Source organism: Lepus europaeus, chromosome 11, assembly GCF_033115175.1.
Source record: "Lepus europaeus isolate LE1 chromosome 11, mLepTim1.pri, whole genome shotgun sequence".
Taxonomy (NCBI): Eukaryota; Metazoa; Chordata; class Mammalia; order Lagomorpha; family Leporidae; genus Lepus; species Lepus europaeus.
The window spans coordinates 112,302,025-112,327,928 of NC_084837.1; the positions used below are offsets into that span (position 1 = coordinate 112,302,025).

Below are 25,904 nucleotides of genomic sequence, written 5' to 3' on the forward strand. Positions count from 1 at the left end.
TTCTAAGAGTTTTGTCTCTTATATGTGGGTCCATGGTCCACATTAAGCTACTTTTTCAAAATTGTGCAATTTAAGGTTTCTACTTGTATTTTTTTTTATCATGGGCATCTACTTTTCCTAATACCATTTGCTGAAAAGATTCTCCCCACTGAACGATCTTGTCACCCTTGTCAAAAACCATTTCATCATTCTCTGAGGGTATACTTCTGAGCTCTCAATTCTAGTATGTCTGTGTTGATGCCAGTATCATAATAACAGTTCTCAGAGAGCCCACAGAAAATGTATCATGAAAAACAGTGCATTAATTTCAAATTGTATTCACAAAAATAAACGTATTTGTTAACTGAGATCCCATGAACCTTCTGAAGTGGCAGAGTGACAGTGCTGCGTTGCTCCCCAAGTGCCTACACAACAGCTGTACCAGGACCAGGCTGAAGCCAGGAGCCAGCAGTTCAATCCAGGCCTCCCAGGTGGGTGGCAAGAGTTCAACTGCTGGGGTCATCATCTGCTTCTTCCCCAGGGAGCATATTCACAGGAGGATGGGACTGGGAGCAGAGCCAGGCACTCAGAGGTGGGCATCCCAAGTGGCATCTTAATTACCAGACCAAATGCTGCCTCTGAAGAATACGCTCATGTTCCCATCACTCTAGCTTTGTCGTGAGTTCTGAAATCAGGAAGTGCAGAATCTCTAGTTTTGTTCTTTTTCTTTTTTTTTTTTCTTTCTTATTTTTATTTTTTGACAGGCAGAGTTAGACAGAAAGAGAGAGACAGAGAGAAAGGTCTTCCTTTTCCGTTGGTTCACCCCCAAAATGGCTGCCACGGCCTGTGCTGCACCGATCCGAAGCCAGGAGCCAGATGTTTTCTCCTGGTCTCCCATGCAGGTGTAGGGCCCAAGGACCTGGGCCATCCTCCACTGCCTTCCCGGGCCATAGCACAGAGCTGGACTGAAGAGGAGCAACCGGGACAGAACTGGCACCCCAACCGGGATTAGAACCCGGAGTGCCGGCACCGCAGGTGGAGGATTAGCCTAGTGAGCCGTGGCGCCAGCCTAGTTTTGTTCTTTTTCAAGATTGTTTTAATGACTTGGAGTACCTTCAAGTTGCACATGAATTTTAGGATTAATGTTTCTTTCCTGAAAAAAAAAAAAAGTTACTGGAATTTTGACTGGGTAGCACTAAATCTGTAAACTACTTTGGGCAGTACTGGCATCTTAAAAATTTTTTATATCTTTCAATTCATGAACATGGGCCGTGTTTCTATTTATTTAGGTCTTTTTAAATTTCTTTTGGTGTTTCTGCTGCTCAGTCTTCAGGTGCTCTACTTGTTAAGAGAAACTTATCTGGTAACAAACTATACAAGTGATTCCCAAAAGCATTAGTCGGCTTTGATTAAATTTAATCAGAAATGTTGTATTCTTTTTGATGAAACTATTTTCCTATTTTCATTTTTGGGTTTTTCATTGTTGGTATACAGAAATAGAACTTATTTTTGTGTGTTGGTTTTATATCCAGAAACACTGTTAAATTTATTAGTTCTGAAAATTACTTGGTATAATCTTTAGGGTTTTCTACACATGAAGTCACATCATCTCTAAACAGACAACTTCTTCCTTCCCAGCTTCGATACCCTTTGATTGTTCTGCCAAGTACTTCCAACATTATGTTGAACAGAAGTGAAAAGAATGGCAGTCCTTGCTCTGTTCCTGATCATAGACGAAAAGCTTACAATGTCCCACCACGGAGTACAAGATCAGCTGTGGGCTCTTAATAAGACCTTTATTGCGTGGGAGTACACGCCTCCTATCTCCAGTCTGTCATGTCCTGCTTCTATTTTTTCATATAATCATAAAAGGGTGCGAATCTTGTCAAATGCTTTTTCTGCATCAATTGAGATGATCGTGTGGTTTTGGTCCTTTATTAGACAACTGGATAGCTTCTCATTAAAAAACAAGTTAATGCCCTCATTTCCCATGGAGCATCTCTTATTTTTGTAACTAAACATTTAAAGCAGAGATTAATGACACAAACTCTTTGCATTTCATGAAAGGTCAGAAATCCCAACAGGATGAAAACCATGGAGCCTTGGTCAGAAGGCAAACTCAAAGGGAGCACATTTCATAAGTAGCTCACACTTGCCCAAACAATCAAGGCAGACCAACACCACATTTGATAGCATCCAGGCATTTGTCAACACACAACCCAGAACCAGCATACTGTTAATACTGAAATCCATTTTTTAACGTCTGCAAGTGCACACTGATTATGGAAACTAACGATGGTTACAGTCTCCCAAGATCAAAAGGAATCTGTATGACTGAATTAACAGCTGGGGGAATGAAATGGAAAAGAAATCAAGCGGCATTCACTCAAAACTGCTTACCCTTTCCCATTGAGTTAATCAAAGAAGCAAGGGCTCAATGACTATAAACCAAAGCCCTGAGGGTCAAAATTACACTTAAAAGAATTCATCATTTTCCTCTCCAATACTAATAAATAAGTCATGTAATCTACCTTTTTGGCATAATAAAGTCATCTCAATAGAACTGAAAGTGCCAGGGTTTCAATGACATCTCTTCTGAAAACAAACATTGCTGCCGTGACTCAGAATTCAAATTGCAGGAACAGGTCATTGTTCTGTTGACATATTTTAACTCATTTTATAAACCTAGAATTTGTTTCTGTTCTGTAATCTCAGTAAAAAATGTTTATAAGAGGGCATTTTCATTTTGCTAGGCTGACAGTGACAGTCCCTTGGGGGGAGAAGCCAACTCAAGCAAGACTGAAGCAGCTGTTAGGGAGCCAATTTTCCTACCTGTTAATTGCTTTTGTGACTAGGTTGCACCAGCTCAGACATCCACCTGGCAAGCAGTAGACAGATCGAAACAGTCACATCTCAAGAGTTTCAGAGTTAGAATGTTTTCCCCTTCCTTGGAAAGAATTTGATGAGGGAATGGAACAGCAAAGAAAGAGAAAAACGTCAGACGTACACAAACAGCAGTGGGGATTAAGCCTACTGGTTAAGATACTCCTGTGTCACATCAGAGTGTCTGTGTTTGACTCCTGGCCCTGGCTCCTTAATCCAGCTTCCTGCTAATGTAGGAGACAGTGGTAATGGCTCAAGTAATTGGGTTCTTGTCACCTACATGGGAGACGTGGGTTGCATTCCAGGTTTCTGGCTTTGGCCCCACCCCAGCTGTTGTGGGCATCTGAGGAGTGAACAATTGCATGGGAGCTCTGTCTCTCTCTCTCTCTCTTCCTCTCATTTTCTCTCTCTGCCTCTCAAATACATTTTTGTTAAAGATTTATTTATTTATTGGAAATCAGAGTTCTGGGGGCAGGGAGGGAGAGAATCTTCCATCTGCCAGTGCACTTCACAGCTGGGCTGGGCCGGGCCAAGTGGAAGCCAGGGACCAGGAGCTTCATCCAAGTCTCCCACGCGGATGGCAGAGCCCCAAATACTTGGGCCATCTTCTGCTACTTTTCCCAGGCCATGAGCAGGGAGCTCAATGGGAAGTGGAGCAACTGGGACATGAACAGGATCCCATATGGGGATCACAGGTGGAGGGTTTTACCAGCTATACCACAATGCCAGTCCCTCAAATAAATTAAAAAAAAAAAAAAATCAGGATCCAATAGTGGGCTAGGCCTCTGCCTGTGGCGCCAGCATCCCATATGGGATCATGGGCTTATGTCCCGGCTGCTCCACTTCCAATCCAGCTCTCTGCTATCGCCTGGGAAAACAGCGCAAGATGCCACTGTGTTTGGGCCTCTGCACCTGCATGGCAGTCCTGGAGGAAGCTCCTGGCTCCTGGCTTTGGACTGGTGCAGCACTAGCTGTTGCAGCCATTTGAGAAGTGAACCAGCAGGTGGAAGACCTTTCTCTCTGTCTCTATCTCTCTGTAATTCTGCCCCTTAAATAAATAATTTTTTTAAAAAATGATAAGCACACAATTGTACCCTCCTAACTCCATCCACACAAAATGGAAAAGAGTAAAAAGATACCTTTGTAGATAGCCAGTAGCAAAATTATCCATTCATTTATTCAAACAACAAGTATTTACTGGAAGATCTACTGCAGCAGATACTATTCTAGGTACTGGGAAATACAGTGCTACACAAGACAAAATGTCCTCCGTCCTCATCAAGGGAGATGAATAAAAAAGAGATATCAGGGCTGGCGCCGTGGCTCAACAGGCTAATCCTCTGCCTGCGGGGCCAGCACACGGGGTTCTAGTCCCGGTTGGGGTGCCGGATTCTGTCCCGGTTGCCCCTCTTCCAGGCCAGCTCTCTGCTATGGCCCGGGAGTGCAGTGGAGGATGGCCCAAGTGCTTGGGCCCTGCACCCCATGGGAGACCAGGAGAAGCACCTGCCTCCTGCCTTGGGATCAGCGCAGTGCGTAGGCCGCAGCGTGCTGGCCGCGGCGGCCATTGGAGGGTGAACCAACGGCAAAGGAAGACCTTTCTCTCTCTCTCTCACTGTCCACTCTGCCTGTCAAAAAAATAAAAAAGACAGAAAAAAGATATCAGTTAGTGATTAGGTGCTAAGAAGCAAACAAAAATAGGCAAGTAATAAGCAGGAGTTGGGGGAGCACTCATTTATAGTGAGCTGTCAAGGGAATCTTCTTTTTTTTTTTTTTTTTTTTGACAGGCAGAGTGGATAGTGAGAGAGAGAGACAGAGAGAAAGGGCTTCCTTTTTGCCATTGGTTCACCCTCCAATGGCCGCTGCGGCCGGCACATCGTGCTGATCCGAAGCCAGGAGCCAGGTGCTTCTCCTGGTCTCCCATGCGGGTGCAGGGCCCAAGGACCTGGGCCATCCTCCACTGCCTTCCCGGGCCACAGCAGAGAGCTGGCCTGGAAGAGGGGCAACCGGGATAGAATCCGGCGCCCCAACCGGGACTAGAACCCGGTGTGCCAGCACCACAAGGCGGAGGATTAGCCTGTTAAGCCACGGCACCGGCCAAGGGAATCTTTTAGAAAAGGAACATTTAAGCTGTGACTTTCATGACAAGGAAAACCAGCAAACCAGCAGGCTGGGCTAAGACCATTGCCCACAGAGAGACAAGCAGTGGAAGGCCCTGAAGCTGGAATAACCGTGGCGTAATTGCACAGAAGAAAAGAAGGCCAATGGAGGTAGAATTTTGAGAACACGGTTAAGAACAGGAGCAGATAAGATCTGAAAGTGCCCTGGCCATTTCAAAGCCATCAGTTGGGAAGATAAAAATAAAACTATGACCAATGAGCTATTCACAGGAACTCACTTTAGACGAGTAATGACCACCAGGAAACTTCAACAGAAAAAAAGGGAACTCTGAGTTCAGAAATGCCACAAGGGCAGAGGTTTCTGAATCAGAGGGCAGCAGCATCAGAGCCCTGGCTGAATCACTGCTGTCAGTCACCCCAAAGCAAGCGTGTTCCAAGCAAGATCAGTATCTAGGGCAGGTGTGCTGGGGTGAGGGGATCCCTGAGCGTGCAAGGGGAAATGTTACAGCACAGCACTCAGAAGGGGACTCTTGACAGAATGAGATGTTTCTGGATGTGCTGGACCTACACACGTCAGAGTCCAGAGATGGTTTTTAAGTTTAATGTAAATAGACACCATAAACACTTTCCTAAAACATTAATTTTTAGAAATTACAGAAAACTTTTATGTATTTCACACCTTCTCTAGAATTACAAAATAAATTAGAATTTTTTAAAATGAAATAAGACATAGATCATCCATTTTCCTTTTATGGCAAGCACAAAACAGTTTGAAGTTTGCAACACCTATGTCATTAAATGCTACATTTAAAAAATAAAATATAACTATTAAAAAGCAATTAGCTCATCTTATTTGAAGAACAAACAACATTTTTCAGTACTTAAATATTTCTAAACATGTAGCACCTATAACATAATGTTAGTATGACATTATGCAATGGCACTATGTTAAGATTTCCAAACTGGGGGCTGGCGTTGTGGTGCAGCAGGTTAAAGCCCTGGCCTGAAGCGCCAGCATCCCATATGGGAACTGGTTCTAGTCCCGGCTGCTCCTCTTATGATCTAGCTCTCTGACATGGCCTGGGAAAGCAGAAGATGGCCCAAGTCCTTGGGCCCCTGCACCCATGCGGGAAACCCTGAAGAAGCTCCTGGCTCCTGGCTTCGGATTGGCACAGCTCCGGCCATTGCAGCCATCTGGAGAGTAAACCAGCAGATGGAAGAACTCTCTCTGTCTCTACCTCCCTCTGTAACTCTATCTTTCAAATAAATAAGCCCAACTGAAAATTGATCCCTGTTCAAAATAAGAGTGGGAATAAGAGAGGGAGGAGGTATACAGTTCGGCACACACTCCCTCAAACTTACCTCTAAGGGTAAAGCTAAAATCTTGCCATGGGACTCCAAATCCCATTAAGTTGGCAGGTACCAATGCCACCTTACTAGTCAAAGTGATCAGTTTAAGTTCATAACTGATCATAAAGATAGGATTAAGTGTCAAAGGGATCACATAAATAAGCCCAGTGTCTGCTAATAATAATCGATAGAATTTAAAAGGAGGGAACAATGCAACATGGGAAGCAGGATACACAGCAGACTCATAGAATGGCAAATGCCCTAAACAGCACTCTGGCCTCAGAATCAGCCCTTAGGGCACTTGGATCTGGCTAAAAAGCCCATGAGAGTACCTCAGGCATGGAAAACCAAGACACTGTGGCAAAAAATGACCTAAATGAAAGATCTCTGTGAGGGAGATCTCAGTGGAAGGAACGGGCCATTAAAGAAGGAGGTACCTTTCTCTGAAGGGAGGAGAGAACTTCCACTTTGATTATGGCCTTGTCTAAATAAGGTCGGAGTTTGTGGACTCAAGAGGCTTCCATACATAGCCTTGGCAGCTCATAACAAGAGCCTCGAGTGATTACTGACGTCATAAATAAGAGTGTGAATTGTTAAGTCAACAACAGGAGTCATGGTGCACCTACTCCCCATGTAGGATCTCTGTCCTTAATGTGTTGTACTAGGAGAATTAACAGTAAAACTAATATTCAAACAGTACTTTATACTTTGTGTGTCTGTGTGGGTGCAGACTGTTGGAATCTTTACTCAGGAGTTGATCTTCTGTACATGAAGAGTTAAAAGTGAATCTTAATGAAGAATGGGACGGGAGAGGGAGTGGGAGGTGGGATGGTTTGCAGGTGGGAGGGTGGTTATGGGGGGAAGAACCACTATAATCCAAAAGTTGTACTTTTGAAATTTGTGTTTATTAAATAAAAGTATTCTATTAAAAAAATGAAATAAAACTTTTTTAAAAAGCAAAAAAAATGTTCCCAAACTATGCTTACTGCTACCAAATATATGTATTCTTCTATAATAACATCTTGGTAAGGCACCAACTGTTCATTTTGGGAAAAAAACAAAGGGAAAATAATGGAGATTAAAGCTGCTCTAGCTGAGGTGTGTGGCGACGTGTTTTCACTCAAGCCACATGCTTTTTAACAAATGAACATGGGCCTCAGAGACTTCCCTTGAGCGCCAATGAGCTCACAGGCTCGCTGAGCCTCAGGCCTTCTCACTGTCCTTACAAGACTGATCGGAAAATTAAATGAGATAAGATAAATGAAGATGAATGAGATGCAGTATTACGTGGTCACCACAGTGTTAGCCAGGTAACGAATGCAACTGCACAGCAGAGGAGAAAAAGCAAAAATAATCAACTGAGTTATGTCAATAGCACTCCTCAAGTCAGGCAGGCTGGCCAAGCGCTTTCGTTTTACCTGGAAACGAACACAGCTCCAAAAGTTTAAGGGATCGGCCCAGAGTTACAACGCTGGCACAACGCAGCTAAAATCGTGCTTCAATCCTAAATCTGCAGAGCACTTCCATGTAAGATCCCGTCGATGTTCCTAAGATGGTCAGTGTGCCTCTCGGGAAAACGCACAGCACCAAAGTCAGCCAGCTTGACTGGGACAGGACACCGAGTCCTGTGTCTCCCAGTCCCCAATGACTAACACAGAGGACAGCCCTTCCCAAGCTGTCGTCCCTGCACTCACCCTGTACAGACACGAATGCTCCCATGCTGAGTCACTCAGCGCCTCAGCATAAAGACACCCATCATAAGAGGACATGAAGTCTCCGCACACAAGATTTTTGACCTATTTTCCAAACTCAAACCTCAAATGATGCTGTCCTGGTACAAGTGAGCGAGAATTACTGTTCTTCTGTTGCAGCAGGACAGCTGGGTGAGTGAGGTGCTGAATGTTTTATCACATGCAGTCAAGCCAGCTATTGTTTGTATCCTTAATGACTGGCAGTCACACACTGACACATTGCTTAATCAACCCTTCCTTCCTTTCACATAGGATTGTCAGGCCACCCTTCTGTAAACAGGTCACTCAGTTCTTGTAGCTGAGTCAAGATGACTCACTTTCGTGTAATAATTATGCTACAAACACTGCATTACTGCACAGCTGAAGAGACAGACAGGCCTGGAAACGGTGAAAACAAAAGGAATCGGGGCTGGCACTGTGGCGCACTAGGTTGATCCTCCGCCTGCGGCGCCAGCATCCCACATGGGCGCCGGTTCTAGTCCCGGTTGGTCCTCTTCCAGTCCAGCTCTCTGCTGTGGCCCGGGAAGGCAGTGGAGGATGGCGCAAGTCCTTGGGCCCTGCACCTGCATGGGAGATCAGGAGGAAGCACCTGGCTCCTGGCTTCAGATCGGCGCAGCGCACCGGCCGTAGCAGCCATTTTGGGAGTGAACCAATGGAAGGAAGACCTTTCTCTCTGTCTCTCCCTCTCAGTCTGTAACTCTACCTATCAAATAAATAAATAAAATCTTTAAAAAAAAAAAAAAGGAATCAGGTGCAGATGAGCCAAGGAGCAACAAAGCCTCTAAGCAACAGTCCCATTCTACAACACAAGTGTCTGAACGCCGCTGAGCGAGGCTATGAAGGTGGGCAAGGGTCCTCGGCCTGGCAACAACAGAGGTGGACGTCAGGTAAGGATGAGAAGGGAAGCAGTGATCAGGATCTTTGAGAGGCCACGCCAGAGATTGAACTTAACCTCAGGGAAAGTGTGAAGGACTGAAGGACTCTGAGCAGACTTGGTAACGACCGGCAGAGTTTCAGAGAACCCTACCCGGCCAAACAGCATACAGATTGGGAAGGACGAGGCCTGGTGGCAACGGAGTCTGGCAGACTTACCAAAAGGTTATTAAAATCACGAGCACTCTCGGATCAAGGCAACAGACCTCGGCCCTCCCGTGGCCACACAGGGAGCAGGGGGAGGGCCATGGGAGGGCCTGCTGAATCTCACCTCCACGGGCGACTTTCCACCTGACCGGAACCCAAGGACTCCTCGCTCACAGGGCCTCAAGCCCACTTCCAGGATAGGTCCTTCCACAGGTCCGTACACTGCTGGGCCTGAAGGGAGACACATACACAGTATTGAACTGAGAATCAGCAATTTCCTGCCATACTCATGTATAATTGAATGTTTCTGTCTAAAACGCAAAGCTTATGACAACTAATACTGACCTGAAATTTAAAAACGCTTTTAATCTTCCAAGAAGATCTGAAATAATTCTTTGACAGCCGAAAGATATTCTTCATGTGAGTCAGATTTATAGAAGTCAGGATCAACTTTAGATAGGCACAGCAATCTGAAGATACAAAGGCCAACCAGCTGTTGACCAACAAGTCATTCAGGGAAGGCCAGACTAAAGACAGGCAGTTGTTATGTAAAAATGGGCTGCTGAATTGCACCACGCTGCTCACAGGCATACAGAGATGCACACTAGACAGATTCAGAACAAACAGACTCTGGAGCAAGGGACTGCTGGCTGAAGACAAAGAAAACTCCAGGTCCTCTGAGGGCAGCGTCCATCCAGCTGTGGGCAGCAGCAGCACCCACCCACGTGGCCATGGAAAGAAGCTCCTCAGCTGGACAGTATTTTGTGGCAGGCAGAGGCCACTGGACATGCGGACAAAAACCAGGAGCTCCACAAACCTGAGTGGGAAAATGAATTACTCCTCTCTTTTCTCCAACCTCTAAATTACTATGGTTATTAGGCCTGTCACTATAACTTGCTTTGTATTGTGTTAAAGCAGCACATACTGCTTTATCACAATTAGATTAATAATATTTGCATATAATTTGCTCCCTCTGTAATGCTATGTGGTTCACTTTGTCCGTCCAGGGCAGAAGCTCCCATCTCACACGTTCTTCTCTGACGTGAGTTTGCCACTGAGTGATTCCCAGCGCTGGCTGAGGAAAAGCTACGCAGATTCTGGGACTAACTTTGGAGCAGTTTGTTGTACAGCAAGAGTTGCCAGAACAGAATCTGGCGCATGAAACTAGGGTGCTAATATAACAAAACTGAAAACACAGGACACTGCTATCAAGCCTGGGTGGTGGGCCTAAGGATCTCACCAGCAAACCCTGGGAGCCTCCTGCAGAGTACCGGGAAGGCCCCAAAGGAGAGTGAAAGGTCAGCAGCAGCTGGAAGAGAGACGTTCGTTGTGAAGTGGTGGAAAATCTAGCAAAACTGTTCACCGCGGTAAGACTGAAAAGCAGGAAATGCTGGTAAGGAACTGCTGGTTCTAGCTAGGCAATCTTCCAGCAGCACATCCAGAGCGTCAGCTGATCCCTCTGACACGTACACTGTGAGGTGCACAGAGACGGGCTACGGGAGACAGTGCGCATCTTCAAGCAGAATCAGGTAGAAATACAAAGGAGCCAGCAAATGCTGAGCTCAAAAATAGAACTGTTTCTCAACCACAACCTCGCCCAGCAGAGAATGCTCCAAGTAAGAAAGAGTCCAGGGTTTTCCACCATGGCGAACAGGAGGGAACGCACCGCTGTAGTCTAGGGGAAGATAGTTTTAAAAAGAAGTGGAAAGAAAGCAATCTCAGGGAAGAGTTAGGAAGAAAACAGCAGAGGAAACTCCACGCAAATTAGAGGGACACAGTGGACCTACGTGGAGGGTGTGCATGTACAACTCAGGACCCCAGCAGCCGAGAGCCTCAGCACCAGCTTTGGAATGAGGTGAGACCAGACTGCAGCAGCCCAAGTCACGGGTGATAAAGCTGTGGGAAGAGCCTGGTGGGAGTCTGGCTGGAACCCTGTGGGTGACAGTGTACTCGCCAACCTAGAGAGAAAAAACGGGGTTGGAGGTGCATTTCTCTTTCCCCAACCACTCCGCCCAGCATCCTGTAACTAGCTGAGAGCAGGCAGGTGCCATTTTGGACATACGTGACACCTGCACAAGCTCGTGTCCACGTGCCCAGCAACCAGACAAGTGTAGACACCTGAATCTGGCTGGGAGAACTGACAGAGGGCTGGGAGCTTGTGACTGCGGGAGCCTTCTGTGTTGGTACTGTGAAAAAACTGTGGCTGCGTGGGAAGGTGCAGGGTGTGGCTGGGACACTGGGCAGTCACTGTGGGCGGCTCCACACACTTGAGGCTCCCTGATTCCCTGGTGAGGGTTATTGCTGCAGGATCTATGTTCACACCATGGATTGCATGGATCCTTTGTGTGGTTCTTGTGATGGCGTGGATGAAAACTGTACTCACTGGGGCTAGCACTCAGGCATTGATCTCCTTTGAGGAGAGGAGGTAAGCGTCAGAATATGCCAACAGGACAGAACAAACCTCCCCTCTGATTATATAAAAAAGAGAGAGAGAGAGAGAGGTTTACCACGCCCAACTTGGGGGTCACCTTGGACACTCCCCTCACCCTACACCCAGAACTGAAGAGAGCTCCCTGGCTACATGCCTCTGGGTATTCACTGAAAGAGCAGTCACTCCACTAAGCCACAGAGGCACAGTTCAAAGACAAAAGCAACCATAGGGAAAGAAAAAAATGAACAAGTATCACCAAAAATGTCTAATAAGAAACTCAGCAATTCACAAAACAAGAATAAGGAAGACAACATGACATCCCCAAAAGAACACACTTCAATACTAGAATGTGAAGATGAAGAGACTGACAAAATGCCAGAAATGAATTTAAAAAATTGATCGTAGGATTACTTAGAAGTAATCAGAAGCAAATTCACGAACTAAAGAAATCCGTACAAGACATGAATGGAAATTTTTCCCATGAAACTGAGATCTTAAAGAGACACTACAAAAATTGGAAACGAAGAATTCAATAGAACAAATAAAAATATGGTGGAAAGCATTAAAGAACAGACTTGATATGGCAGAAGAAAGAAAAGCCAAGTTAGAAGACAAGTCTCAGGAAATTTTACAGTCAGACCAAAAAAAAAAAAAAATTAGAAAACTAAAAAACAGTGTTGAAGATTTATGGGATACTATCAAAAGACTCAACTTATGGGTCTTAGGAGTTCCTGAAGGCATGGAAAGAATGGGTTAGAAAGTCTTTTTAAAGAAATAATCACAGGCCGGCGCCGTGGCTTAACAGGCTAATCCTCCACCTTGTGGCGCCGGCACACCGGGTTCTAGTCCCGGTCGGGGCGCCAGATTCTATCCCGGTTGCCCCTCTTCCAGGCCAGCTCTCTGCTATGGCCCGGGAAGGCAGTGGAGGATGGCCCAAGTCCTTGGGCCCTGCACCCGCATGGGAGACCAGGAGAAGCACCTGGCTCCTGGCTTCGGATCACCGAGATGCACCGGCTGCAGCAGCCATTGGAGGGTGAACCAACGGCAAAAAGGAAGACCTTTCTCTCTCTCTCTCTCTCTCTCTCTCTCACTGTCCACTCTGCCTGTAAAAAAAAAAAAAAGAAAGAAAGAAATAATCACAGAGTTTGGCAAAGTAGCAGGACTATAAAATCAACACACAAAAATCAATACCCCTTTTCTACACTGACAATGCAATAGGTGAGAAAGACCTTTTAAGATTAATCCCATTCACAACAGCTACAAAGGAAATCAATATCTTGGAATAAATTTAACCAAGGATGTCAAAGATCTCTACAATGAGAACTATAAAACATTAAAAAAAGAAATAGAAGACACACAAAAAAAATGGAAAACTCTTCCATGTTCATGGATTGGAAGAATCGATATCATCAAAATGTCCATTCTTCCAAAAGCAATTTACAGAAACAATGCAATACCAATCAAAATACCAAGGATATTCTTCTCAGATACAGAAAAATGATGCTGAAATTCATATGAAAACACAGGAGATCTTGAATAGCTAAAGCAATCTTATACAACAAAACAAAGCCAGAAGCATCATAATACCAGATTTCAAGACATACTACAGGGCAGTTATAATCAAAACAGCCTGGTACTGGTACAAAAACAGATGGATAGAACATTGGAACAGAATAGAAATGCCAGAAATCAACCCACACATCTATAACCTATTTATCTTTGACAAAGGAGCTAAAATCAACCCCTGGAACAAGGACAGTCTCTTCAACAAATGATGCTAGGGAAACTGGCTCTCCACATGCAGAAGTATGAAGCAAGACCCCTATCTCACAGTTCACATAGAAATCCACTCAAAATGGATTAAAGACCTAAATCTATGACTCAATACCATAAATTATTAGAGAACATTGGAGAAACCCTGCAAGACATTGGCATAGGCAACTAGTTCTTGGAAAAGACCCCAGAGGCATAGGCAATCAAAGCCATAATTGACAAATGTGATTACACTGAATTGAGAAGTTTCTGTACTGCAAAAGAAACAGTCAGGAAAGTGAAAGGCAACTGACAGAATGGAAGAAATTATTTGCAAACTATGTAACTGATAAAGGATTAATAATCAGAATTATAAAGAGATCAAGAAACTCAGCAACAACAAAACAAGCAACCCACAAAGGACTTAAACAGACATTTTTCAAAACAGGAAATCCAAATGGCCAACAGACACACAAACAAAATTCTCAGGATAACTAGCTGTCAGAGAAATCCAAATCAAAACCACAGTGAGATTTAACCTCACCCCAGTTAGAATGGCTCTCATACAGAGAGTAAACTAGTAAACTAGTACAGCCACCATGGAAGACAGTATGGCAATACCTCAGAAACCTGAATACAGACCTACCAAAAGACCCAGCCAGCTCACTCCTCGGAATTTACCCAAGGGAAGTGAAATCAGCATATGAAAAAGTTATCTGTACCCTCATGTTTATTGCAGCTCCATTCACAGTAGCTAAGATATGGAATCAACCTAAAAGTCCATCAACTGAAGACTGACTAAACAAATTATGGGATATGTACACAGTGGTTAAAAAAAAAAAATGAAACCCTGTCGTTTGCAACAAAATGGATGAAATTGGGAAACATCATACTTGGAGAAATAAGCCTGTCCGAGGAGGACTAATACCATATGTTCTTCTTGATCTGTGATAACTAATAGAACTCCTGAAAGGTAACCTATAGAAGTGAAATTAACACTTCAAGATCCAATGACTTTGAACAGCTCTTGTCTCACTGACTGAGTAACAAGGTTTTTTTTTTTTCCATACAATTTGTTGAACTCTTTACTTAATCATATGTGTATAAAGTTAATTGAAAACAGATCTTAATAAAAAATAAGAATGGGACTAGGAGAGGGAGGAGGAAAAGGGGTGGGAGGGCGGGAATGGTGGGAAGAATCACTATATTCCTAAATTTAGGAAATGCATGAAGTTTGTATTCCTAAAATAAAGCTTTCTTTGGGAAAGAAAGAAAAGAAAGAAAGGAAGGAAGAGTCTAAGGACTGAGGCTGAGTCCAGGGTACAGAAAGGAAAAGACGCTCTGGAGTAGAGAAGCAGCCCAGGGCACTGCTGGGAACCCCTGGTTAACAGTTCCTCCCCTGGTTTTTTTTTTTTTTTTTTTTTTCTTTTTTCTTTTTCTAAAAATTTATTTGTTTGAGAGGCAGAATTAGAGAGAAGGAGAGAGAGAGAGAGGTCTTCCATCCACTGGTTCACTCCCCAAATGGCCGTGCTGGGCCAATCCGAAGTTAGGAGCCAGGAGCTTCTTCCAGGTCTCCCAGGTGGGTGTAGAGGCCCAAGCACTTGGGTCATCTTCCAACGTTTTCGCAGGCCATTAGCAGTGAACTGGATCAGAAGTGAAGCAGCAGAGACTTGAACCAGCGTCCATATGGGATGCCAGTGCTGCAGGCAAGGGCTCAGCCCACTACACCACAGTGCAAGCCCTGGTTTTTCCTTCTTGATCTTCCTCCCAATGCCTTTCCTGTACCTGTCCAGAAAATCTACATGTGTCCCGACAATTCCTTCTTCAATCACTCCCTAAAATCTATTAATCTCAAACATCTCTCAGAATCAGTCTCCTTGTTTCCCCTCCCTCCTTAATTCCCATCTCTCGCTAAGAACTGCAAACAGATCTGTACATCTCCACCTCACTGGCAAGGAAATCTCAAACTCATTTTGGGTTCATTCCCCAAACGGCCGCTATGGCCAGCGCTGAGCCGATCTGAAGCCAGGAGCCAGGCACCTCTTCCTGGTCTCCCATGCGGGTGTAGGGGCCCATGCACTTGGGTCATCCTCTACTGCCCTCCCGGGCCACAGCAGAGAGCTGGACTGGAAGAGCAGCAACCAGGACTAGAACCCGGCGCCCATATGAGATGCCGGCGCCACAAGGCAGAGGATTAACCAAGTGAGCCATGGCACCGGCCCCCCAAACCATCTTTCATACTACTCTAAAAACCACCTTCTGAGAATATTAGCCATGTTAATCCCCTGCTCCCTGACAAAATCCTGGGACACAGACTACAAGTAGGCACTCTGTGATCTGGCCCTTCCCTACAAACTGTGCCTACTTACCATGTATTCCAACAACACTGAAAAATATTGGAATTAGACAGACGGTGGTTTCGAGTACATACTTTTCTATCTGCCTAAAATGCAGTGCCTCCGATTATGAATACTAAGTAGTTCTCTGTGTATTGATTTAATCCTACAATTATAGGGCACCTACTCTGTGGCAAATGTGGCAGGCTGTGTGCCAGAGCCAGGCATACACAAATAAATGAGAAACAGGACCTGCTTCTCCTCAGGAAAAACGCAGCTTAGAAAGGAAAACAAGTCTATCCCCACGCTTTCTAATGGAAGGCAGCATGGAGTGGTGGACCAAATCCTTGGAGGGGAGGCCAAAGATATTGTTCCCAGAGAGTACGACAGGCAGTAAGCAAACACAGTAGAATAAACACAGTACATTCTCTGGGAGCAGCATGTTTCCTCGATGGAAGGAACTGAAAACATTTTAAACTATTCCAGAGAGGTTGCGCCAGCAAAATCTGTAGAAATTAATATACTTATAATAAGTAGAATACAAATTGACATGGAAAATGCAATCAAAGACTTAAAACTTCCTGGGCCATTTTGGACAAAAATGACTGTCCAGAGTTAGAATGTAAAATAACAATGCAAAGCAGAAGAGGAGCACTTTTAGGTCAGAAACCCTCTTAGAGCTACTCAAGTCACATCAGGATTGTTGCTCCACTGACTCAAAAAGCCAGTCTCGGCTGGGTGGCCACTCAGTGAAGCCCACTGGACAGTCAAAAACAATCTGCAGGGCCATTTGTCACAGGAAGCCTATGCCTCTGTCCAGCCTCAAGGGGGCTTCAGTTCTGGCACAGAGTAAGCTGTATGGATGATCAGGGAGTCTTGAACCCACCCTATACTAGGGGTCAGAAGAAAGCTACCTACAATTATGTAAAGCAAGTCTAAGAGAGCTGAAAAAAAGTTTACACCGTTTTCAATTAATTTTTAAAGATTTATTTATTTAAAAGTCAGAGTTACACAAAGAGAGGAGAGGCAGAGAGAGAAAGAGAGAAAGAAGTCTTCCATCCACTGGTTCACTCCCCGATTGGCCGCAACAGCAGGAGCTGCGCCAATCCGAAGCCAGGAGCCAGGAGCTTCTGGGCCTGCCACACAGGCCATCTTCTACTGCTATCCCAGGCCACAGCAGAGAGCTGAATCAGAAGTGCAGCAGCCAGGTCTCGAACTGGCACCCATATGGGATGCCGGCGCTTCAGGCCAGGGCATTAACCCGCTGCACCACAGCACCAGCCCCTGTTTTCGATTCTTGCAAAGACAGTGAATTAGCTAAAGTGCTGATCCTCTCCCAAAACATGAGCCCTGGAGTCACACCAGAAAACAGATAGAATTATGAGAAACCCTTGAATAACTAAGGACCACTGATCTGGTGTGCGTGGAATGGTGGCTCTGGCCTTACACGAGGCAGCCCAGTAAGTGCAGGATAACAAGCCAGAGAAAGAACTCCTAACCTTCTGTCTTGCACCCCACGTTCAGCACCCACATGCACACCTGGTCCCACTTTGCATCCCTGAGAAGTCACCTCAGGTCCTGAGGAAAATAATCCGGAGCTGAGAAAACCACTGGCCACGCACTAACCTCTGCTGGCTGCCGCCCTGCATGCCCCTCTTCTCCAGCACAAAGCCCAGGAACCGGATGTGCCTGCCTGGAAGGCAGCTCCCTCAGCTTCCTCCTCGAGAGGAACAAGCATGAGGTGGTCTGAGGATATGCTGGTGGGGTGTGCCGCTGTAACCTGAGGCTCTCTGAAGCAGACATCTCCCCACCTTGTTCCTGGTACCAGTGGGATTGAAATACACCTGATCCTACCTATACATGCAGTGTCTGACCAGGCAAAATAACAAGAGGCAAAGAAAAAATGTGAACAGGATAGTATTGTCTGCTTGGCCTACAAAGTCAAACACCAGAGTGGGGCTTACACAATAGGAATACATCTTCCCACAGTTATGGAGGCAGGAAGCCCAAGACCAGGAGGACGGCAAGACCAGATCTGGTGAGGACTGTCAGGCCTGCAGGTGGCTGCCTTCCTATGTATCCTCACGTGCTGGGGACAGAGGGACAGTGAGGAACTGAGGTCCAGAGTAGAACCCCACTGGACCAAGGCCCCAACTCCATGACCTCATCTCGCCCAGATTTTCCCCCAGAGGTGCCATCTCCAGACCTATCACACTGAAGATTAGGGTTTCAATACTTGAATTTTGAGTAGGGGGCTCATTCAGTCCACAGTATCCAAGTTTTTTGAAAAAAGCAAAATGTTGGGGCGGCACTATGGCACAGTGGTTAACGCCCTGGCTTGAAGCGCCGGCATCCTATATGGGCGCCGGTTCTAGTCCCAGCTGCTCCTCTTCCAATTCAGCTCTCTGCTATGACCTGGGAAAGCAGTGGAGGATGGCCTAGGTCCTTGGGCCCCTGCACCTGCATGGGAGACCAGGAAGAAGCTCCTGGCTCCTGGCTTCGGATTGGTGTAACTCCGGCCATTGCAGCCATCTGGGGAGTGAACCAGCAGATGGAAGACCTCTCTCTGTCTCTACCTCTCTCTGTAACTCTGTCTTTCAAATAAATAAAATAAATCTTTAAAAAAAAAAAAAAGCAAAATGTCATCCTAAGAGTAAACCACATGAAATATGAACACCAGAGGGACTAAGGACTTTAATGTCAAAAACATTTGGGGGTGGAAAAAACCAACTTGGGGGGGGGGCCACTGTTGTGGTACAATGGGTGAAGCCAGAGTTTATATGATGCCAGTCCCACATCAGAGCACCAGTTCAAGCTGCTCTGCTTCGAACCCAGCTTCCTGCTAATGAATCTGGGAAAAGCTGTGGAAAATGCCCAAGTACGTAGGAAGATGCCCAAGTACGTAGGAAGATGGCCAAGTACGTAGGAAGATGCCCAAGTACGTAGGAAGATGCCCAAGTACGTAGGAAGATGGCCCAAGTACATAGGAAGATGCCCAAGTATGTAGGAAGATGGCCCAAGTACATAGGAAGATGGCCAAGTACATAGGAAGATGCCCAAGTACGGAGGAAGATGGCCCAAGTACGGAGGAAGATGGCCAAGTACGTAGGAAGATGCCCAAGTACGTAGGAAGATGGCCCAAGTACGTAGGAAGATGGCCAAGTACGTAGGAAGATGCCCAAGTACGTAGGAAGATGGCCCAAGTACATAGGAAGATGCCCAAGTACGTAGGAAGATGCCCAAGTACGTAGGAAGATGCCCAAGTACGTAGGAAGATGGCCCAAGTACGTAGGAAGATGGCCAAGTACGTAGGAAGATGGCCAAGTACGTAGGAAGATGGCCCAAGTACGTAGGAAGATGGCCCAAGTACGTAGGCCCCTGCTACCCTCGTGGGAGACCCAAATGGAGCTCCTGGCTCCTGGCTTCAGCCTGGTTTAGCCCTGGCCCTTGTGGCCATCTGGAGAGTGAACCAGCAGATGGAAGACCTTTCTCGCTCTCCTCCACTCTTTATTGCTCTACCTTTCAAATAAAATAACTGCATCTTTGAAAAGAATAATGGTAGGAAAAATGAGTATCTTTTAATGTTGGGGTAAAGAATAATTTCTTTTAAAAACAAGATATATTTGACTATATTAAAATTAAGAACCTTTGTTTATTTTAAAAAATACCTCAAAGAAAGTAAAAATACAAGTTCTAAGCTGGGAGAAGGTATTCACAATACATGTCATTTAAAATACATTATTAACAAGAACATATAAAGCAATGATACACACCAAAAAAAATCAAGGCCAGAAAAAAAGAGAAAGAGGCAATGAAAAGGGGCTGCCACTGTGGCATAATCAGTGAAGCCCCAGTCTGCAGTGCCAGCATCCCAAATGACACTGGTTTGAGTCTCGGCTGCTCCACTTCCCATCCAGCTCCCTGCTAATGCACCTGGGAAAGCAGTAGAAGATGGCCTAAGTCCTCAGGACCCTGTACCCACGTGGGAGATCCAGAAGAAGCTCCTGGCTTTGGATTGGCACAGCTCCAGCCATTGCAACCATCTGAGGAGTGACATAGCAGATAGAAGACCACTATTTCTCTGCCTCTGCCTCTCTGTAACTCTGCCATTCAAATAAATAAGTCTTTTTTAAAAAGGCAATGAAGAAGCACCTCATGTACAACACAAACATACAGCCATCAAATTATGAAAAGTTAACATCAGCAGGACTCACAGAAATGCAAAGCAAGGCCACACTGCTCAGGAAAAACTCTGAAAGGCTTTGAAGTGGGCCAGATAAGGGACCAGTGACTGCCCTCCCAAGTTCATGCATCCCTTCCCTCCGACTTTTAAGTTTTCAATTCTATACATTGTAGAAAACAGATAATAACGTGAATTATTCCCATCGACAGAGAGCAAATTATTTCTGCATAGAATACAACTCATAATCACCTACTAGACAAAACAGTTTTACACCTATTTGAAAAATTTATTTCAGTGTTCCTGTATAGCATATAAATAAGTAGCCATTTGAATTTTCCTTTGAAATGGTTTCAACATCTTACCGATTTCCTAATAAATTAATAAGTTAAAATAAAATAGCTTACAAGTGTCCACTTTGTATCTGTAACACCACAATCAAATTCAACATCAGGGAGCTGGCGCTGTGGTGCAGAAGGTTAAGCTTCTGCCTACAGTGTCAGCATCTCATATGGGCATCAGTTCAAGTCCCAGCTGCTCCACTTCAATCCAGCTCCCTGCTAATGTGCCTGGGAAAGCACAGAAGATGGCCCAATCCTTGGGCCCCTGCACCCACATGGGAGACCCAGAAGAAGCTCCTGGCTCCTGGCTTCGGCCTGGCCCAGCCCCGGCTGTCACAGACCTTTGGGGAGTGAACCAATGGATAAAAGATATCTCTCTCTCTCTCTCTCTCTCTCTCTCTCTCTCTCTCTCTCTCTCTCTCTCTCCATACCTCTTTCAAATAAATAAATAAATCTTTAAAGAAAAAAACCTCAACATCACATGTGTATGACAGAGGAAACTCTCAGCCACGGAAGGGGAGCACAGTGCTGCGCAGGGAAGACTGGAAACTCCTCCTAAAATCAGGAACAGCCAAACACTCTGTTCTTGCAACTCCTATTCAATATCACAACTAGAGGGTCCAGTTAGTAAACTGAGGCAAAGAAAGAAACCAGAAATACAGATGGATCAGAAGCAAAATCAAGTGAACACACACACACACACATCATAGGTACACAGTAAACTCAGAAAGAAAAACTATTAGAACTGTAGAATAAAGACCAACATGCAATATTTAATGCTGTTTTTATGTAGTAGCAATGAAAAACTAGAAATGAAATACTCTTTTTTAAAATATTTATTTATTATTTGTTTATTTGAAAGTCAGAGTTACACAGAGGGAGAAGGAGAGGCAGAGAGAGAGAGAGAGAGAGAGAGAGAGAGAGAGAGAGGTCTTCCATCTGCTGGTTTACTTCCGAATTGACTGCAACGGCCGGAGCTGTGCTGATCTGAAGCCAGGAGCCAGGAGCCAGGGGCTTCTTCCAGGTCTCCCACATGGGTGCAGGGGCCCAAGGTCTTGGGCCATCTTCTACTGCTTTCCCAGGCCACAGCAGAGAGCTGGTTCAGAAGTGGAGCAGCTGGGATTTGAAATAGCACCCATATGGAATGCCAGCACTGCAGGTGGTGGCTTTACCTGCTATGCCACAGTGCCAGCCACTTGAAATACTCTTAAAATGTTATTTAATAGTATCCAAAAAGCCTCAAATAATACAAGACCTATACACTGAAAAATAAAAAGTATAGCTCTGAGAAATTAAAGAAGAATTCCGGCAATAGAGAGAGAGAGACACTGTTTACAGGCTGCTAAAACGTCTACTCCCCTCAAATTAATCTATGGAATGAACAGTTCCAAACAAAACTGCAACAGGCTTTTTACTGAACATGAAACATTTATCCTAAAATGTGTGTAGAAAACTTGATTCTAAAATTTATATGAAAACACATAGCAATAGCCAGAACAAAACTTTAAAAGCATAAAACTAGAGAACTTACACTACCAGACTACAACATTCATTTAAAAGCTACCATAATCAAGATGGTATGGTATTGGCAAAAGAGGGAAAAGATAAATCAGTGGAACAGAAGACAGAACTCATCATATTCACATACATATATGGAAAACTGACTTTCGGCAAAGTCATCAAAACAATTCAGCAAAGAGAGACTTTTCAACACATGATACTGCAGCAAGTGATATGCATTAAGAAAACTATGAGGGCCAGAGTTATGGCGCAGCGGGTTGATGCCCTGGCCTGAAGCACCGGCATCCCATATGGGCGCCAGTTCTAGTCCCATCTGCTCCACTTCTGATCCAGCTCTCTGCTATGGCCTGGGAAAGCGGTAGAAGATGGCCCAAGTCCTTGGGCCCCTGTACCCATGTGGGAGACCCAGAAAAAGCTCCTGGTTCCTGGCTTTGGATAGGCACAGCTCCGGCTGTTGCGGCCACCTGGGGAGTAAACCAGTGGATGGAAGACTTCACTCTCCCTCCCTCTCTCTCTGTCTCTCCTCTCTCTGTGTAACTTTGACTTTCAAATAAGTAAATAGATCTTAAAAAAAAATAACTATGAACTTTTATTCTAACCTCATACCATACACAAGAATCACTTGAGATGGATCATCCCCTCAAACACAAATGCTAAAACAATACAGCTCCCCAGGAAAAGACACGAGATTATCTTCACAACCGTTGGGTAAAGGTTTCTTAAACAGTCATAAAAAATAAGCTGTAGAAGAAAAAAATTAATAAATTTTATTTCATTACAATTTAGTTTCTGTTCACCGAAAGACACCATTGAGGAAATGAATAAGGCAAGATACAAGCTAAGAGAAAACATTGACAATATCTGCCTCATGAGTTATGTCCAGAGTGTACAGATGAACTCTTCTAATGGAGAAAGTAAAAAAGGAACTCAGCTTAACAACTGAGAGAAATCAGGACAGGGGTTCCCTTTGTTGAGGGGGGAGAATATAGAGGAAGGAGTTTGAGGAAACTTAGGGGGTAATAAAAGGTTCTAAATTTTTTACAGATTTTATTTATTTATTTGAGAGGTAGAGTTACAGATAGAAAGAGGGAGAGACAGAAAGTTCCTCCATCTGTTGGTTCACTCCCTAAATGGTTGCAACGGCCAGAGCTGGGAGAAAGAAGCTTTTTCCAGGTCTCTCACCTAGGTACAGGGACCCAAGGACTTGGGCCATCTTCCACTGCTTTCCCAGGCCATAGCAGAGAGCTGAATCAGAAGTGGAGCAGCTGGGACTAGAACTGGCGCCCAAATGGGATGCCGGCACTGCAGGCAGAGGCTTAGCCCACTACGTCACAGCGCCAGCCCCAGGTTCTAAATTTTTATAGGGGGATGGATTACATGAGGATATGCATTTATCAAACTTCACTGAACTATATATTTAAGATCTGTGTTTTGTATCATAAAACTGCACCTCAATTTTTAAAAGTTCTTAAAAGATCACAATTAGATACTACCTTAGATGACTAAACCAGCAAAATTAAGTCTGAAAATATCAAATACTGGGGAGGCTTTTAACCGACACGATCTCAGACACTGATGAAAGGGGGGTAAAATGGCACAACTCCTTTGAAAATAAACTTTGTATTACTCTTTAACATTCATAAACGTCTGAACTAGCAATGACATGAATGTCATGAGGTATACCTCAAGAGAATCTCTCGCAGATGTATTACAACATTTATATATGTGAATGTTTCTTGTATCACTACTGAAAATAGCAAACACTAAAAAACTGAATTCTTATCAATTAATCCCAGAAATAAACTGAGCAGGGGCCAGGGCTGTGGTGTAGCAGGTTAAGCTGCTCCATTTCCAATCCAGCTCTCTGCTAATGCACCTGGGAAGGCAGCAGAAGACCCAAGTGCTTGGGCCCCGGCACCCATGTGAGAGACCCAGATAGAATTCTGGGCTCCTGGGTTCAGCCTGGCCCAGCCATGGCTGTCGCGGCCATGGGAAGTGAACCAGCTACTGATCTCTCTTTCTCCGTCTTTCTCTCTCTATAACTACCTTTCAAATAAATAAATAAAATCTTAAATAAAAAAAGAGAAAGAAATTGAGCAGACTAACTAAGGGTATAATTTCCAAATATTTCAGTTATCTGTATGTGTTACATATAACCCAGTTTTAGTAAATCCATTACAGCAATTATGCAATGTGTATATATATAAATCTAAAATTAAGGCACAGAAAGAACTGTAAAGATTTTTTTTTATTTTTGTATTTTTAAAAGGTAGAATTTATTTATTCAACATGCAGAAGTGTTTAACATCACTGGGGATTAGGAAAATTCAACATAAAGATTGAAACTCATCAAAATACTAGTGATATAAATTATACTCCATACATAAAATATCCTTCAGATGTAAAAATGAAGTAGATCTATGTATATGCAAAAATCTCCAAGATATAGAGGTTTAAAAACCATCAGTGAATTCTCACAGGCTAAAACAAACTCAAAATACGTTGTATGTACAATTTGCAAAAGCAGTTTGAAGGCAAATATAAACTGATGATGTCAGCCTTCTGAGCACGGGATCTGAGGTGAGGGGAAGACTCACTTCCCACTGTGATGTATCTGTGCTGCCTGGACTTCTGACCAGGCACCTGTTCTACTTGCCCAATTTCCAAGGAGAGTAGAAAGGCAAGAAGCCCTTCTGTGTTTCTGGAAGGAAAGCTCTCCATGCCCCGTAGCAGTTACACCAGACCGGCTCACTCCCTCAACTGCCGTGGCTCAGCCCCGTTGCCTCCCACGGCACTGCCAACCACAACACTGCCAACCCAGAGAACTCACCTTCTGCTCCAGAGGAAGAGGAAACAGCATTTCCTGCTTCACACTCACACATCTCCCTCTGGCTGCATCATGGGCATCCGGAATTCTCTGTGCACCCCTATCTCTGCAGGGAGCCTGCTCTGTTGTTTCCCTCTCCCCACTTCCACAACCTTGCTCTTACCTGGTTCCTTCCCCCACTCCCCCACCCCCTGCCAGCTCCGTATACGTGCACGCTCAAGCCTCTCGTATTAAAAATTACCCTCTGTTCTCCTCCATCCTACACCTAAACTTACTCCTTCCCATCAGAGCTAAACTTCTCACAAGAGCAGTCTGTGTTCCCCAGAGGTCTCTTCACCTCCAGTTACTCCTCAACGTATCAGAATCTGGCTTCCGTCCCCAGTGCTACTGAATCACACACACGCACACGACACTCTCTTGCTAAGGTCACTAAAGATCTCTAAAGCATTTGACACTACCATCATTCCTAGAACTCTCTAATCCCTCTAATTATGTGATACCTTTCTGTCTCGGCTTTCTACTAAGTACAGGGGATTCAAGGGGAATGTGACAAGGTCCCTGACTTTAAGAAGCACAGAGGTTAAAAATAAAAGAAATATAAACAATCACAAGACAGTGAAAAAGTGCACACTCATTTTGAAATCAAGCAGTCTGACTTTATCACTCACCAGCTCTCAGAGGATAAAATTACAGCCTCTATCTTATAGGACTATTGTGAAGATTCAATGAAATACTAAGGATGGAGCCTGGCTTATACAGAAAGCTCTCAATAAATGTTATAAATTTTCATGACAAAAACACTCAACAAACTAGAGATAAAAGGCAACTTCCTCAACCTAATAAAGCCCACAGCTGACATCATACTTAGTGCTGAAATACTGAATGCGCTCCCCCAAGATCAGGCGTAAGACAAGGATATCTGCTTTCATCACTTCCCTTCAACACTGAAGGCTTAGCCAGGGCAGGATCCAGGACAAGAGAGAGAGAAGTAAAGCTACCACTAGTCAAAGACGGCACGATCTTACAAATTGAAAGAATCCTAAATAATCTATTAGCAACAAAGAGAATGAATGTGTTCAGCAAAGCTGCATGATGCCCTAGCAATGAATAATCAAAAAGTATAAAAATTAATTTATAATACTATGAAAAATGATGAAGTACCTAGGATTAAACTTAACAAAAGAACCATAAAGCATACAGTGAAAATTAGAAAACATCACTGAAAAAGATTTTTAAAAAGATCTAAACAAATGGAAAAAATATTCAATGTTTAGATTGGAAGACTACTATAAAGATTCCAAATTGATTTAAAAATTTATGACTCAGATCCAACAAACCAAAATCTCAGCTGGATTT

The 25,904-nt window shown here is 44.4% G+C and overlaps 1 protein-coding gene across 7 annotated transcripts in view; it reads right to left on the minus strand.

The window, feature by feature from the left end:
* PEAK1 (pseudopodium enriched atypical kinase 1) overlaps nucleotides 1-25,904 on the minus strand; it is a 351,733-nt gene that overhangs the window by 247,922 nt on the left and 77,907 nt on the right. For 4 of the 7 annotated variants that reach the window (XM_062206406.1, XM_062206403.1, XM_062206407.1 and 1 more), the window contains one exon: nucleotides 9,285-9,391. The exons of 1 other annotated variant lie outside the window; for it this stretch is intronic. The gene's annotated coding sequence lies outside the window, so the exon portion shown is untranslated. 2 more of the 7 variants (XM_062206405.1, XM_062206408.1) reach the window with 2 other exon arrangements.